The sequence below is a fragment of the Aegilops tauschii genome, chromosome 2 (assembly GCF_002575655.3).
Source record: "Aegilops tauschii subsp. strangulata cultivar AL8/78 chromosome 2, Aet v6.0, whole genome shotgun sequence".
NCBI classification, from domain to species: Eukaryota; Viridiplantae; Streptophyta; class Magnoliopsida; order Poales; family Poaceae; genus Aegilops; species Aegilops tauschii.
The window spans coordinates 638,837,952-638,852,552 of record NC_053036.3 but is presented as its reverse complement, the minus strand read 5'-3'; positions in this window follow the sequence as shown (position 1 = coordinate 638,852,552).

Below are 14,601 nucleotides of genomic sequence, written 5' to 3'. Positions count from 1 at the left end.
TCAGGCCGCTCTCAGATTCCAGTTAAGTGTTGTTGTGTTGTGTTGTGTGGTGTTGTGTCGTGTGCTGTTGTTAGCATTTGTCCACCCAAAAAATGTATTTCCTTGAATAAAAATCAAGCGCGGTTGCTCTTGTGCGTACAAGGACAAGTATTAGCATTGTGGTATCAGGGTGAGTATTATTATCTGCATTATGCAGGTTAAAATGCTTATGTTGTTACATACCTGACAGCAAAACTATGCTCCTATAGTTTCCTATACCTGCTTCACCCAACCAATGCAATGTTCCCCAATTCGAATTAAATCTCCGAAACTCTAAACAGACTGTGGTTATTTTAGATGCTCGAAAGGTTACTGCAGTGTTTATATTATTGTTGAAAAGAAAGCAATTTTAAGACAATACATGTAATAGCTGAAGTAAACCAGATACGTACCTTCCAAGAAAAATCTCTCACCTGGGGAATGGCCGATTCCTTCATTTCTCTGAACAATGCGGCTGGGTCTTTTGCTTGCTGTCTTCTCTAGAGGCCACGACGAAAGTCGAAGCAGGGGTGTCTTGCGTTGGCATCCCTCTCGCAGGTATGCAGCCGGTCGCCCGTTTTTCCCTCGCCCTGAGCGCCGCCGCCGGGGAACCCGCGGTGGACAAACATGGCGGCGGCGCCAGGGCAAGGAGGACTGAAGGAGACCGAAACAGAGCTTCGGGATACAATGGGCCGGCCCAGCTCCGGCGTTAGTGTTTAATAAAAAAAAGACTGAAATCACTAAAAAAAGTTGCTGAAAACTTTAGATCTATTCATCTTTAATTATGACAGTACGAACACCAGAAATAATAAATAATAAAAATTATATCTAGATTCATAGACCACCTACCAACAATTACAAGCACTGAATCAAGCCGAAGGCGCACCCCCATCATCGCCACTCCATCGCTGGAGTCGGGCACAACTAATTGTAGTAGACAGTCGGTAAGTCGTCGTGCTAAGACCCCACAGAACCAGCGCAGCAAAACAACAACCGCCGCCGATGAAGAATAACGTAGATCGGAAGGATCCAACCCAAAGACACACGAACGTAGACAAACAACGACGAGATTCGAGCAAATCAACCAAAGGTAGATCAGCCGGAGACACACCTCCACACGCCCATCAACGATACTAGACACACCACCGGAACAGGGGCTAGGCGAGAAGATCTTTATTCCATTTTCAAGGAGCCGTCGCCGTCTCATCTTCCTGAGCAGGATACAAACCCTAAAAAAAGGAACGACTAAAATCGGAGCCCTCCTGTCGGCCCTTGCCAGGATCCACCGCGCCCCATGGCCCTAGGGCCAACGGAAGTGAGGCGGACCTGCGACGGCGCCGACGAGAGGAAGGAAACCTTAGCTTTTGTTTGGAGGAGGAGGAGGTGGCAGAATTAGACTCCGACAATTTCTAAGGCGAAAGATATGAAATCACTAACTAAGGGGTCGTGTCTAAAAACACTAATGAAGGGGTCAAATCTAAAAAAATTAAGGGGTATCCTTTATAAAGGTCACTCTCACCTAAAAAAACCCTTTCTAGGTTGTAGCAAGTGGCACATTGCATGTGCATCACTTGTTACAACTTGGTAGTTTTCTTTTTTTCGTAGTTTCGTTTATACAAAATATTTTAGCTCTTAAACCATGTGTACAAATCCCGAACCATTTCCACCGTTGAATTTCTAGCGTCGAGATTTTTAAAACTAGATCCCATTTAATAGGTTTCGACGAACTTTTTCCCACGAAAAAAAGAAAAAAACAGTCAGAAACTGTTTTTTTTTACTTTTTTCCCTCTCACAGATAAAGGAAAAAACATGTTTTCCTTTTCTAAGAGGCACAACTGTGCCTCTGGCAAAACCAAACATGTGCATCCATAAGAAGCAAATTTGTGACTCTCGGGGCAGAAAAAAATCTTTCCGAGAGGCCTCTCGCGGAAGCAAATATGGGTCTCTCGTGGAAGAAAAGAATAAGTTTTTTTTATTTCCGAGAGGTCTCTCGCGGAAGCAAATCTGTGTCTCTGGTGGAAGTTTTCTTTCGGAGAGGCCTCTCGTGGAAGCAAATCTATGCCTCCATAAAATAATACTTTGGTTTTTTTCCTTTCATTGTATACAATGTTTTTTTTCTCTTTCTCAATTTTCTTGTTTATTCTTTGTTTTTTTCTTTCTTTCTTGGTTTCAAACGGTTAGTTTTTTGTCTTTGTTTTAATCGGTATTCAGTGTTTTAAATTCTTTTTTATTTTATTTTATTTTTTCTTTGGTTTCTATTGTCGATTTTCATTTCTTTCCTTTTTCCTTGTTTTTTTGATTTTTATTCTACATTTTACGTATACATCAGGAACATTCTAATGCCCATTAAAAAAATTGAAATAAAATTTTATTATTTCTTTAATAAATGGTTAGAACTTTTTCTACACACATTTTTACTATTTTGTAAATGCTTGATTAACATTGTTCAAATGCAAGAGTAACATTTTTTGAAATACATGGTCAACATTTTAACACATTTTAACATTTTCAAGTACTTGATTAGCATTTTTTAACCCATGGTCAACAGCTTTTTGTATGCACATTTAACATTTTCAAGTAGTTGTTTAACATTTTTTTCAAATGCTTGATTGACATTTTCTAAATACATGATCAACGTTTTTCACACATAAGGTATATTTTTATAATATATTTTTCGTATACATGAAAAAAATTGGTACACATTTATCAGTTTTAAAATGCTTGGTTAATATTTCCAGAATTTCCTGAATACATGGTCAACATTTTTTCTATACACATTTTTAACATTTTTCAAATTCTTTATTAGCGTTTTTCAAATATGGGATTAAAAAATTTGAATACATGGTCAACATTTTCTATACATATTTTAAATATTTTTTAAATGCTTGACTAACATTTTTTCAAGTATAAGTTTAACATTTTTAATACATGGTCAACTTTTTTTACACATTTAATATTTTTTAAATGCTTGATTAACATTTTTCAAGTACTTGTTTAACATTTTTAAATAAATGATCAACATTTTTCACACACATTATATATTTTTTGTATATATTTTCGTATACGTCAGAAACATCTTCTTTATATACATTTAACATTTTTCAAATGCTTGGTTAACAATTTTTCAATTTTTTTATGTAAAGTGTTTTTTGTAGTATATTTATTTGAAAGTATAAACAAAAGTAAAACAAAATAAAACAAGGTCGTGGCGTGCTGCACGCCTAGGCCAGCCCTTTAGGGAGGCGCCTGACGCGAGAGCACGCTAGGTCTCACTATGAGGGAGACATAGAGCTGCCCAACAACTATCTATTGCACGCAATGCTGCAATCCAGATTGCGGGCTCCATGGGTGCTGTTTTGTAGAAATTCTGCCTTGAACCATATTTTTGCCATGTGGTTGAAAAGGAGTTTTTATTCATCAATCAGGAGCTAGGTCATTAAACCCATTAACAGTCGCGGCATGGGCGCCTCCTCCTGCTATCCACGTCATCACAGGTACCGTAAAAAAACGCGTTGGCTACCGCGCGTCTTCCCCGCAACCCCCGCCTCCTCTCTTTGCCGCCGCTGCCGATGCCCGTGACCTAGCGTCTCCCCCGCGACCCCCGTCTCCTCTCCTGCCACCGCCGCCGGAGAAGCTCGCCTCCGCGCCAACAAGCCTCGGATCCGGCAGGATCCGGGACGAGGAGGGGTGGATGAGACGGGGGAGGTGGAGGAGGAGAGTGTGGGGGCGTCTGGGGAGGAGCGAGGGGTGAGAAGATGAGAGGGAGAGAGAGAAGAGGGGGGTGTAGCAGGGCCGGACCGCCGTCCTCTTCTACTCCATCAACAGGCTTTCTCAATAGCAAGCCGCACCACCGCTCGAAAGCCGTTGGTCCTCTTCCACTCCATCAACAGTTAGTCAGTCAGCCGCCTCCCAATGAATAGCACACAGTTTGGATACTTCCTTGGGTCAATTCTCCTGTTTTTTCACTGTCATATTCATCAGCAATTTCAGCGGCAGGGAGTGCTTGCCGTAGTGGAAATGAAGCAAGAATTGGATGGAGCTCAGGATTTTGCTACTACCTTGCTAATAGCTTTGTGAGGTAATTTGGCTACCTATTTGTGTGTTTCTTTTCTGCTGTACCGATGTCTATTTTAATTTAGAAAATAGAAACATGAAGTGTGATTTAAGCATCTCAATAGCAGATGTTGTTAGCATGAACATAATGTGTACCGTACCTACTGACAAGTGCAAGAGAGTTGTGCCTGTGTTCCATTGTTGCTGATGTAGTAGCTTTAAATTCGCAGGCATTTCACCATTGGCAAGTGCAAGAAGAAAGCACCGAGGAAAATCCACAAAGCCAAGAGGCAGAAGCATAAGAGCGACCTGCTCAATGATCTCTTCGGTGAACTTATCAAAATGCTAGGTGAGTTAAATAGGTGTGCATCAATCACTAGCCCCCTCGACACCTTATAGATTACGTCACAGCTAGCGTTGCTTCAGTGAAGCTGTCTCTTAATTTGGGGGGTCGTTTTCTTTTCCATGTGATTATTTGGAATGTCAGAGTTGAGTGTGGGCATGTATGAATCTGGGTCATGCTGTTACCATCCATGTCCAATTGTCCAAGTCATGCTTTTGGGGTGAATATTGGGGTTCAGTATGTGTCATGAATTTCTTTAGTAGATCCCAATGAATGTTTATGCTGCTGAAAACGTGGATGACCTCATTTAAAATTAGTAACACTAGAAGACCTCTCGATGTTTGTTGACAATTCATTACATTATGCATACTTGTTAGCATATAAAACTGTGTAGTACTTGCATCCATTAATTCCAATCTTTTTCTAATCCATCTGTCTCAGCCACGCATCTTGCATCAAACTGTATGTGCCTTGGAGTATATTGATTCTTATATTGCACCCATTAGTGAAGAAATTGCGAAATGCTTACTATGCATGGTGATTATTTAATCAGAGTAACATCTGCATGAAAAGGCTCTTCAAATCAGGGCTAATTTTCAAGCCTGAATACCTTTTACTTAGAACAAAGTACTGGTACATCTTCTCTATTTTTAAATGTAGCGATCCCACTCTCCTTGGAAGCCCTGCTCCCCTGCTACATTTCCATGGTCACCGCCCCCCAGGAACGGCTACAAGATGAAGCGACGCACAAGGTTTCTTCTCGCCTTCTTCTGGTTTTTCTCTTTGATATCCATTTGTTGCCTTGGGTATTTATTGATTCCTTCTCTCTCTTTCTCTCTCTGTGTGTGTGTGTATGGAAGGTCATGCGCCTTTGCACCGGGTGGGAACATCTACTGCACTAATAGAACGCCAAGCACAGGAAGAGGCTCCCCAAGATGATATATGTTTCTTCAGTTTACGCACATTTTTTAGAACTTTTTTCACCCAGTGATAATTCATTACTGCTTGAACTCTCCATGGTCATACAATTTGGTTGGTGTCATGTTCTGAATGCATGATGATATTGAGCACGTACAAGGCTTTCCGATTCAACCGCAATTTCCAGGGTAGTTGTTCTAGCAGGATATTGTATTTGTTACGGAAAACACGGATGAGTAATTACATGATATATTATTAATATTGACTGTGTTGTTTGTGTTGTTTCTCTGAAACTAACTTGGTATTTCAGCTGTGGAAACTGATGTTCTAACCTTAGTTCCATAGATGAATCTTTGTTGTCTTTTTCAGAAAGGGAATATCTGGGGTATCTTTCTTTGTGGATTTATTCAATGAGTTTTCTACATTGTGCTGCATTGTTAAGAAAGAGTTTGATGATGCCACAAGAGCAAGAATTAAAAGTCATTTGTAGAACCATGTTTCCTCATGGCAGGAGGCGAGCAATACTTTACTATTACAATGTTCATTTTCAATACAATCAGAAGTATGACACTGATTGTCAATTGCGCGTTCATGCAGGTTGCGCGTTCATGCAATACTTTACCCATGAAATAGAAGAGTTGTGCAGGCGTGTGATTCAAGTTCTTCGTCGGAATGGACCCAACTCATTCAGTGAAGAAATTTCAAGGTTCTATTTCGGAACTGGTTTGAGCTTCTATAAGTTCAGTTTGAAGAACAGTATCACAGAATAAGGAATCATGAAAATAATGAGGTAACAGCAGAGGGTGAGTGGTGCAAAAAAGATTGACGTCATGAGCTAAAAACAGGCAAGAGAATGTACAGAAAAGCCTTACTTTAGATTTAGCCAATAGAGCATGTGCCCTTCGCATAGCGATAATAACTTTTAGTAAAACAACAGCACCGTTTTCATTCAGGGTATACAATATCTTACAAACAGTCAATGATTCACCAACTCAGCAGTCAAGCATTAGATAGATAACAAAAAGGTAGAAATAACATGTGTGCAGAAGTACATTCCTACTCATCATTAGGACATGTGTCAAGAAGGAACTAAAGATACCCATAGCATTTCCCCACTTTAATCAATCTTAGTGGAACTGGGTAGTCATGTAAAGTAGTTTCACTTGGGGTGCATCCATCAGCCTCCTTAACTACATAATAGATAGTGGAGCTGAAACTTCCCCTCTTTTTTTAAGAATGCCGAGTCGGGTCTTCTCCTACCAGTATCGAATAGAACGCAAAATCGAATTTCATTGCGGGAAATTAGGATTTCATGAGGGAGGAAAACGGGGTGGAGAGTCGTGCAATGCATTGGTGGGATGAAGGTTAGAGAAGCGAATGCCTCTCGTAATTGATTGAAAAGTGCTCTGTTGCTTCAAATATCCTGACAATTCAAATACAAACTGCAGGCCTGTACTTACGGTCAGAGATGATGGGTGAACATTCCTTATTTCCAATAACAATACTTTCCACTTGAAGGAAGTTTCTTATTGGATTACATAATACTTCCAGATCATCTTCATTCTGGTCATAGCTATTCTGAGTTGTCATAGTCTTCAATGTTAGGCATCTAGGTGGCCTAAGCAGCTTGTCATTGACTGATGGATTTAGAAAACACATAGATTCCTGTTCCGCCTGTAGATGAAGTATGGTTAAGTAATTATGGAATTCCTTAGGAACTGTGTCCTGAAGTTTCCCACTTTCGAAGAAACTGGAAACCCATAATAGTTTCCTATGGTTATCTATGATCTCTTCTAGGTGCTTGGCAAACTCATACTCCCTCTGTGAAGTAATATAAGATCTTTTAGATCATTAAACTAGTGATCTAAAAAGTCTTATATTATTTTGCAGATGGAGTCTTCTTTACCACTTATAAGCAACATACTCACCGAATCTACTCACGCTCATTCTGGAGTGATGAAGAATTGAGATGATAATGGAAATAAGATCCATGACATGTTGTTCCTAAGATGTGCGACTGATTGCAATGGAACAGTAGGCGGATGCACAAGTTCTTACCAAAACAGAGGTAGCACGTGAAGGAAATATGCCCTAGAGGCAATAATAAAGTTATTATTTATTTCCTTATATCATGATAAATGCTTATTATTCATGCTAGAATTCTATTAACCGGAAACTTACTACATGTGTGAATACATAGACAAACATAGTGTCACTAGTATGCCTCTACTTGACTAGCTCGTTAATCAAAGATGGTTGAGTTTCCTAGCCATGGACATGAGTTGTCATTTGATTAACGAGATCACATCATTAGGAGAATGATGTGATTGACTTGACCCATTCCGTTAGCTTAGCACTTGATCGTTTAGTATGTTGCTATTGCTTTCTTCATGACTTATACATGTTCCTATGACTATGAGATTATGCAACTCCCGTTTACCGGAGGAACACTTTGTGTGCTACCAAACGTCACAACGTAACTGGGTGATTATAAAGGTGCTCTACAGGTGCCTCCGAAGGTACTTGTTGGGTTGGCGTATTTCGAGATTAGGATTTGTCACTCCGATTGTCGGAGAGGTATCTCTGGGCCCACTCGGCAATGCACATCACTATAAGCCTTGCAAGCATTGCAACTAATGAGTTAGTTGCGGGATGATGTATTACGGAACAAGTAAAGAGACTTGTCGGTAACGTGATTGAACTAGGTATTAAGATACCGACGATCGAATCTCGGGCAAGTAACATACCGATGACAAAGGGAACAACGTATCTTGTTATGCGGTTTGACCGATAAAGATCTTCGTAGAATATGTACGAGCCAATATGAGCATCCGGGTTCCGCTATTGGTTATTGACCGGAGACGTGTCTCGGTCATGTCTACATAGTTCTCGAACCCGTAGGGTCCGCACGCTTAAAGTTCGATGACGGTTATATCATGAGTTTATGTGTTTTGATGTACCAAAGGTAGTTCGGAGTCCCGGATGAGATTTGGGACATGACGAGGAGTCTCGAAATGGTCGAGACGTAAAGATCGATATATTGGACGACTATATTCGGACATCGGAAAGGTTCCGAGTGATTCGGGTATTTTCGGGGGTACCGGAATACGAGGAAGAAGCAATGGGCCTCATGGGCCAAGTGGTGGAAGAGAGGAGGCAGGGCGCGCGGCCCCCCTAGCCCAAACCGAATTGGACTAGGGGGCCAGCCCCCCTTTCCTCTTTTTCCTCCCTCTCCTTCCTTCTCCTTCTCCTTCCCTTCCTTCCCCTCTCCTACTTGGACTAGGAAAGAGGGGGGAATCCTACTTGGAGTAGGATTGCCCCCCTTGGGCGCGCCTCCTCCCCGTGGCCGGCCCTCTCCTCCTCCCCCCCTTTATATACGGAGGAGGGGGCACCCCATAGACACAACAATTGATCTCTTGATCTCTTAGCCGTGTGCGGTGCCCCCCTCCACCATAATCCACCTCGATAATATCGTAGCGGTTGTTAGGAGAAGCCCTGCGTCGGTAGAACATCATCATCGTCACCACGCCGTCGTGCTAATGAAACTCTCCCTCAACACTCGGCTGGATCGGAGTTCGAGGGACGTCATCGAGTTGAACGTGTGAAGAACTCGGAGGTGCCGTGCGTTCGGTACTTGATCGGTCGGACCGTGAAGACGTACAACTACATCAACTGCGTTGTGCTAACTCTTCCGCTTCCGGTGTACGAGGGTACGTGGACAAAACTCTCCCCTCTCGTTGCTATGCATCACCTTGATCTTGTGTGTGCGTAGGAATTTTTTTTTTGAAATTACTACGTTCCCCAACAGTGGCATCGGAGCCAGGTTTTATGCGTTGATGTAATGTGCATGAGTAGAACACAAGTGAGTTGTGGGCGATATTAGTCATACTGCTTACCGACATGTCACACTTTGGTTCGGCGGTATTGTTGGATGAAGCGGGCCGGACCGACATTACGCGTACGCTTACGCGAGACTGGTTTTACCGCCGTGCTATGCACACAGGTGACTAGCGGGTGTCAGTTTCTCCAACTTTAGTTGAACTGAGTGTGGCTACGCCGGTCCTTGAGAAGGTTAAAACAGCACCAACTTGACAAACTATCGTTGTGGTTTTGATGCGTAGGTAAGAACGGTTCTTGCTCAGCCCGTAGCAGCCACGTAAAACTTGCAACAACAAAGTAGAGGACGTCTAACTTGTTTTTGCAGGGCATGTTGTGATGTGATATGGTCAAGGCATGATACTATATTTTATTGTATGAGATGATCATGTTTTGTAACCGAGTTATCGGCAACTGGTAGGAGCCATATGGTTGTCGCTTTATTGTATGCAATGTAATCGCACTGTAATTGCTTTACTTTATCACTAAGTGGTAGCGATAGTCGTAGAAGCAATAGTTGGCAAGACGACAACGATGCTACGATGGAGATCAAGGTGTCGCGTCGGTGACGATGGTGATCATGACGGTGCTTCAGAGATGGAGATCACAAGCACAAGATGATGATGGCCATATCATATCACTTATATTGATTGATGTGATGTTTATCTTTTATGCATCTTATTCTGCTTAGATCGACGGTAGCATTATAAGATGATCTCTCACTAAATTATCAAGGTATAAGTGTTCTCCCTGAGTATGCACCGTTGCGAAAGTTCTTCGTGCTGAGACACCACGTGATGATCGGGTGTGATAGGCTCTACGTTCAAATACAACGGGTGCAAAACAGTTGCACACGCGGAATACTCAGGTTAAACTTGACGAGCCTAGCATATAACATATATGGCCTCGGAACAGTGAGACCGAAAGGTCGAGCGTGAATCATATAGTAGATATGATCAACATAGTGATGTTCACCATTGAAACTACTCCATCTCACGTGATGATCGGACATGGTTTAGTTGATACGGATCACGTGATCACTTAGAGGATTAGAGGGATGTCTATCTAAGTGAGAGTTCTTAAGTAATATGATTAATTGAACTTTAATTTATCATGAACTTAGTCCTGGTAGTATTAGCATGTCTATGTTGTAGATCAATAGCTCGCGTTTAGCTCCCCTGTTTTATTTTTGATATGTTCCTAGAGAAAACTAAGTTGAAAGATGATAGTAGCAATGATGCGGACTAGGTCCGTGATCTGAGGTTTATCCTCATTGCTGCACATAAGAATTATGTCCTTGATGCACCGCTAGGTGACAGACCTATTGCAGGAGCAGATGCAGACGTTATGAACGTTTGGCTGGCTCAATATGATGACTACTTGATAGTTTAGTGCACCATGCTTAACGGCTTAGAACCAGGACTTCAAAATTGTTTTGAACGCCACGGAGCATATAAGATGTTCCAAGAGTTCAAATTGGTATTTCATACTCATGCCCGTGTCGAAAGGTATGAGACCTTTGACATGTACTTTACCTACAAGATGGAGGAGAATAGCTCAGCTAGTGAGCATGTGCTCAGAATGTCTGAATACTACAATCACTTGAATCAAGTGGGAGTTAATCTTCCAGATAAGATAGTGATTGACAGAGTTCTCTAGTCACTATCACCAAGTTACTTGAACTTCGTGATGAACTATAATATGCAAGGGATAACGGAAACGATTCCCAAGCTCTTCGTGATGCTGAAACCGACGAAGGTAAGAATCAAGTGTTGATGGTTGACAAGACCACTAGTTTCAATAAAAGGGCAAAAGGAAGAAGGGGAACTTCAAGAAGAACGGCAAGCAAGTTGCTGCTCAAGTGAAGAAGCCCAAGTCTGGACCTAAGCCCGAGACTAAGAGCTACTACTGCAAAGGGACTAGTCACTGGAAGTGGAACTGCCCCTAGATACTTGGCGGATAAGAAGGATGGCAAAGTGAACAAAGGTATATTGGATATACATGTTATTGATGTGTACTTTACTAGTGTTTATAGGAACCCCTCGGCATTTGATACTGGTCCAGTTGCTAAGAGTAGTAACTCGAAACGGGAATTGCAGAATGAACAGAAACTAGTTAAGGGCGAGGTGACGATGTGTGTTGGAAGTAGTTCCAAGATTGATATGATCATCATCGCACACTCCCTATACTTTCGGGATTAGTGTTGAACCTAAATAAGTGTTATTATGTGTTTGCGTTGAGCATGAATATGATTTGATCATGCTTATTGCAATACGGTTATTCATTTAAGTTAGAGAATAATTGTTATTCTGTTTACATGAATAAAACCTTCTATGGTCATACACCCAATGGAAATGGTTTGTTGATCTCGATCGTAGTGATACACATATTTATAATATTGAAGCCAAAAGATGCAAAGTTAATAATGATAGTGCAACTTGTTTGTGGCACTGCCGTTTAGGTCATATTGGTGTAAAGCGCATGAAGAAACTCCATGCTGATGGGATTTTGGAATCACTTGATGCTTGCGAACCATGCCTTATGGGCAAGATGACTAAGACTCCGTTCTCCGGAACAATGGAGCGAGCACTATGCGATCCGATGAGTGTTGAGGCTCGCGGCGGGTATCGTTATTTTCTGACCTTCACAGATGATTTGAGCAGATATGGGTATATCTACTTGATGAAACATAAGTCTGAAACGTTTGAAAAGTTCAAAGAGTTTCAGAGTGAAGTGGAAAATCATCGTGACAAGAAAATAAAGTTTCTACGATCTGATCGCGGAGACGGATATTTGAGTTACGAGTTTGGTCTTCAATTAAAACAATGTGGAATAGTTTCACAAATTCGTGCCACCTGGAACACCACAGCATAATGGTGTGTCCGAACGTCATAACCGTACTTTATTGGATATAGTGCAATCTATTATGTTTCTTACCGATTTACCACTATAATTTTGGGGATATGTATTAGAGACAGCTGCATTCACGTTAAAAAGGGCACCATCTAAATCCGTTGAGACGACATCGTATGAACTGTGGTTTGGCAAGAAACCAAAGTTGTCATTTGTTAAAAGTTTGGGGTTGCGATGCCTATAAGAAAAAGTTTCATCCTGATAAGCTCAAACCCAAATCGGAGAAATGTGTCTTCATAGGATACCCAAAGGAGATAGTTGGGTACACCTTCTATCACAGATCCGAAGGCAAGATATTCGTTGCTAAGAATGGATCCTTTCTAGAGAAGGAGTTTCTCTCGAAAGAAGTGAGTGGGAGGAAAGTAGAACTTAATGAGGTAACTGTACCTGCTCCCTTATTGGAAAGTAGTTCATCACAGAAATCTGTTCTTGTGACTCCTACACCAATTAGTGAGGAAGCTAATGATGATGATCATGTAACTTCAGATCAAGTTACTACTGAACCTCGTAGGTCAACCAGAGTAAGATCCGCACCAGAGTGGTACGGTAATCCTGTTCTGGAAGTCATGTTACTAGACCATGACGAACCTGCGAACTATGACGAAGCGATGATGAGCCCAGATTCCGCGAAATGGTTTGAGGCCATGAAATCTGAGATATGATCCATGTATGAGAACAAAGTATGGACTTTGATGGATTTTCCCGATGATCGGCAAGCCATAGAAAATAAATGGATCTTCAAGAGGAAGACGGACGCTGATAGTAGTGTTACTATCTACAAAGCTAGACTTGTCGAAAATGGTTTTGACAAAGTTCAAGGTGTTGACTACGATGAGATTTTCTCACTCGTAGCGATGCTTAAGTCTGTCCGAATCATGTTAGCAAATTGCCACATTTTATGAAATCTGGCAAATGGATGTAAAGACTACATTCCTGAATGGATTTCTGGAAGAAAAGTTTTATATGATGCAACCTGAAGGTTTTGTCGATCCTAAAGGTGCTAACAAAATGTGCAAGCTCCAGCGATCCATCTATGGACTGGTGCAAGCATCTCGGAGTTGGAATATACGCTTTGATGAGTTGATCAAAGCAGATAGTTTTATACAGACTTGCGGTGAAGCCTGTATTTACAAGAAAGTGAGTGGGAGCACTACAGCATTTCTGATAAGTATATGTGAATGACATATTGTTGATCGGAAATAATGTAGAATTTTCTGGAAAGCATAAAGGAGTATCTGAAAGGAGTTTTTCAAAGAAAGACCTCGGTGAAAGCTGCTTACATATTGAGCATCAAGATCTATAGAGATAGATCAAGACGCTTGATTAGTTTTTTCAATGAGTACATACCTTGACAAGATTTTGAAGTAGTTCAAAATGGAACAGTCAAAGAAAGAGTTCTTGCCTGTGTTACAAGGTAAGACTCAAAGCCCGACCACGGCAGAAGATAGAGAGAGAATGAAAGTCATTCATTATGCCTCAGCCATAGGTTCTATAAAGTATGCCATGCAGTGTACCAGATCTATTGTATACCCTACACAGAGTTTGGCAAGGGAGTACAATAGTGATCTAGGAGTAGATCCCTGGACAGCGGTCAAAACTATCCTTAGTGGAATAAGGATATGTTTCTCGATTATGGAGGTGACAAAAGGTTCGTTGTAAAGGGTTACGTCGATGCAAGTTTTGACACTGATCCAGATGACTCTAAGTCTCAATCTGGATACATATTGAAAGTGTGAGCAATTAGCTAAAATAGCTCCGTGCAGAGCATTGTTGACATAGAAATTTGCAAAATACATACGGATCTGAATATGGCAGACCCGTTGACTAAACTTCTCTCACAAGCAAAACATGATCACACCTTAGTACTCTTTGGGTGTTAATCACATGGCGATGTGAACTAGATTACTGACTCTAGTAAACCTTTGGGTGTTGGTCACATGACGATGTGAACTATGGGTGTTAATCACATGGTGATGTGAACTATTGGTGTTAAATCACATGGTGATGTGAACTAGATTATTGACTCTAGTGCAAGTGGGAGACTGAAGGAAATATGCCCTAGAGGCAATAATAAAGTTATTATTTATTTCCTTATACCATGATAAATGTTTATTATTCATGCTAGAATTGTATTAACCGGAAACTTAGTACATGTGTGAATACATAGACAAACATAGTGTCACTAGTATGCCTCTACTTGACTAGCTCGTTAATCAAAGATGGTTGAGTTTCCTAGCCATGGACATGCGTTGTCATTTGATTAACGGGATCACATCATTAAGAGAATGATGTGATTGACTTGACCCATTCCGTTAGCTTAGCACTTGATCGTTTAGTATGTTGCTATTGCTTTCTTCATGACTTATACATGTTCCTATGACTATGAGATTATGCAACTCCCGTTTACCGGAGGAACACTTTGTGTGCTACCAAACGTCACAACGTAACTGGGTGATTATAAAGGTGCTCTACAGGTGTCT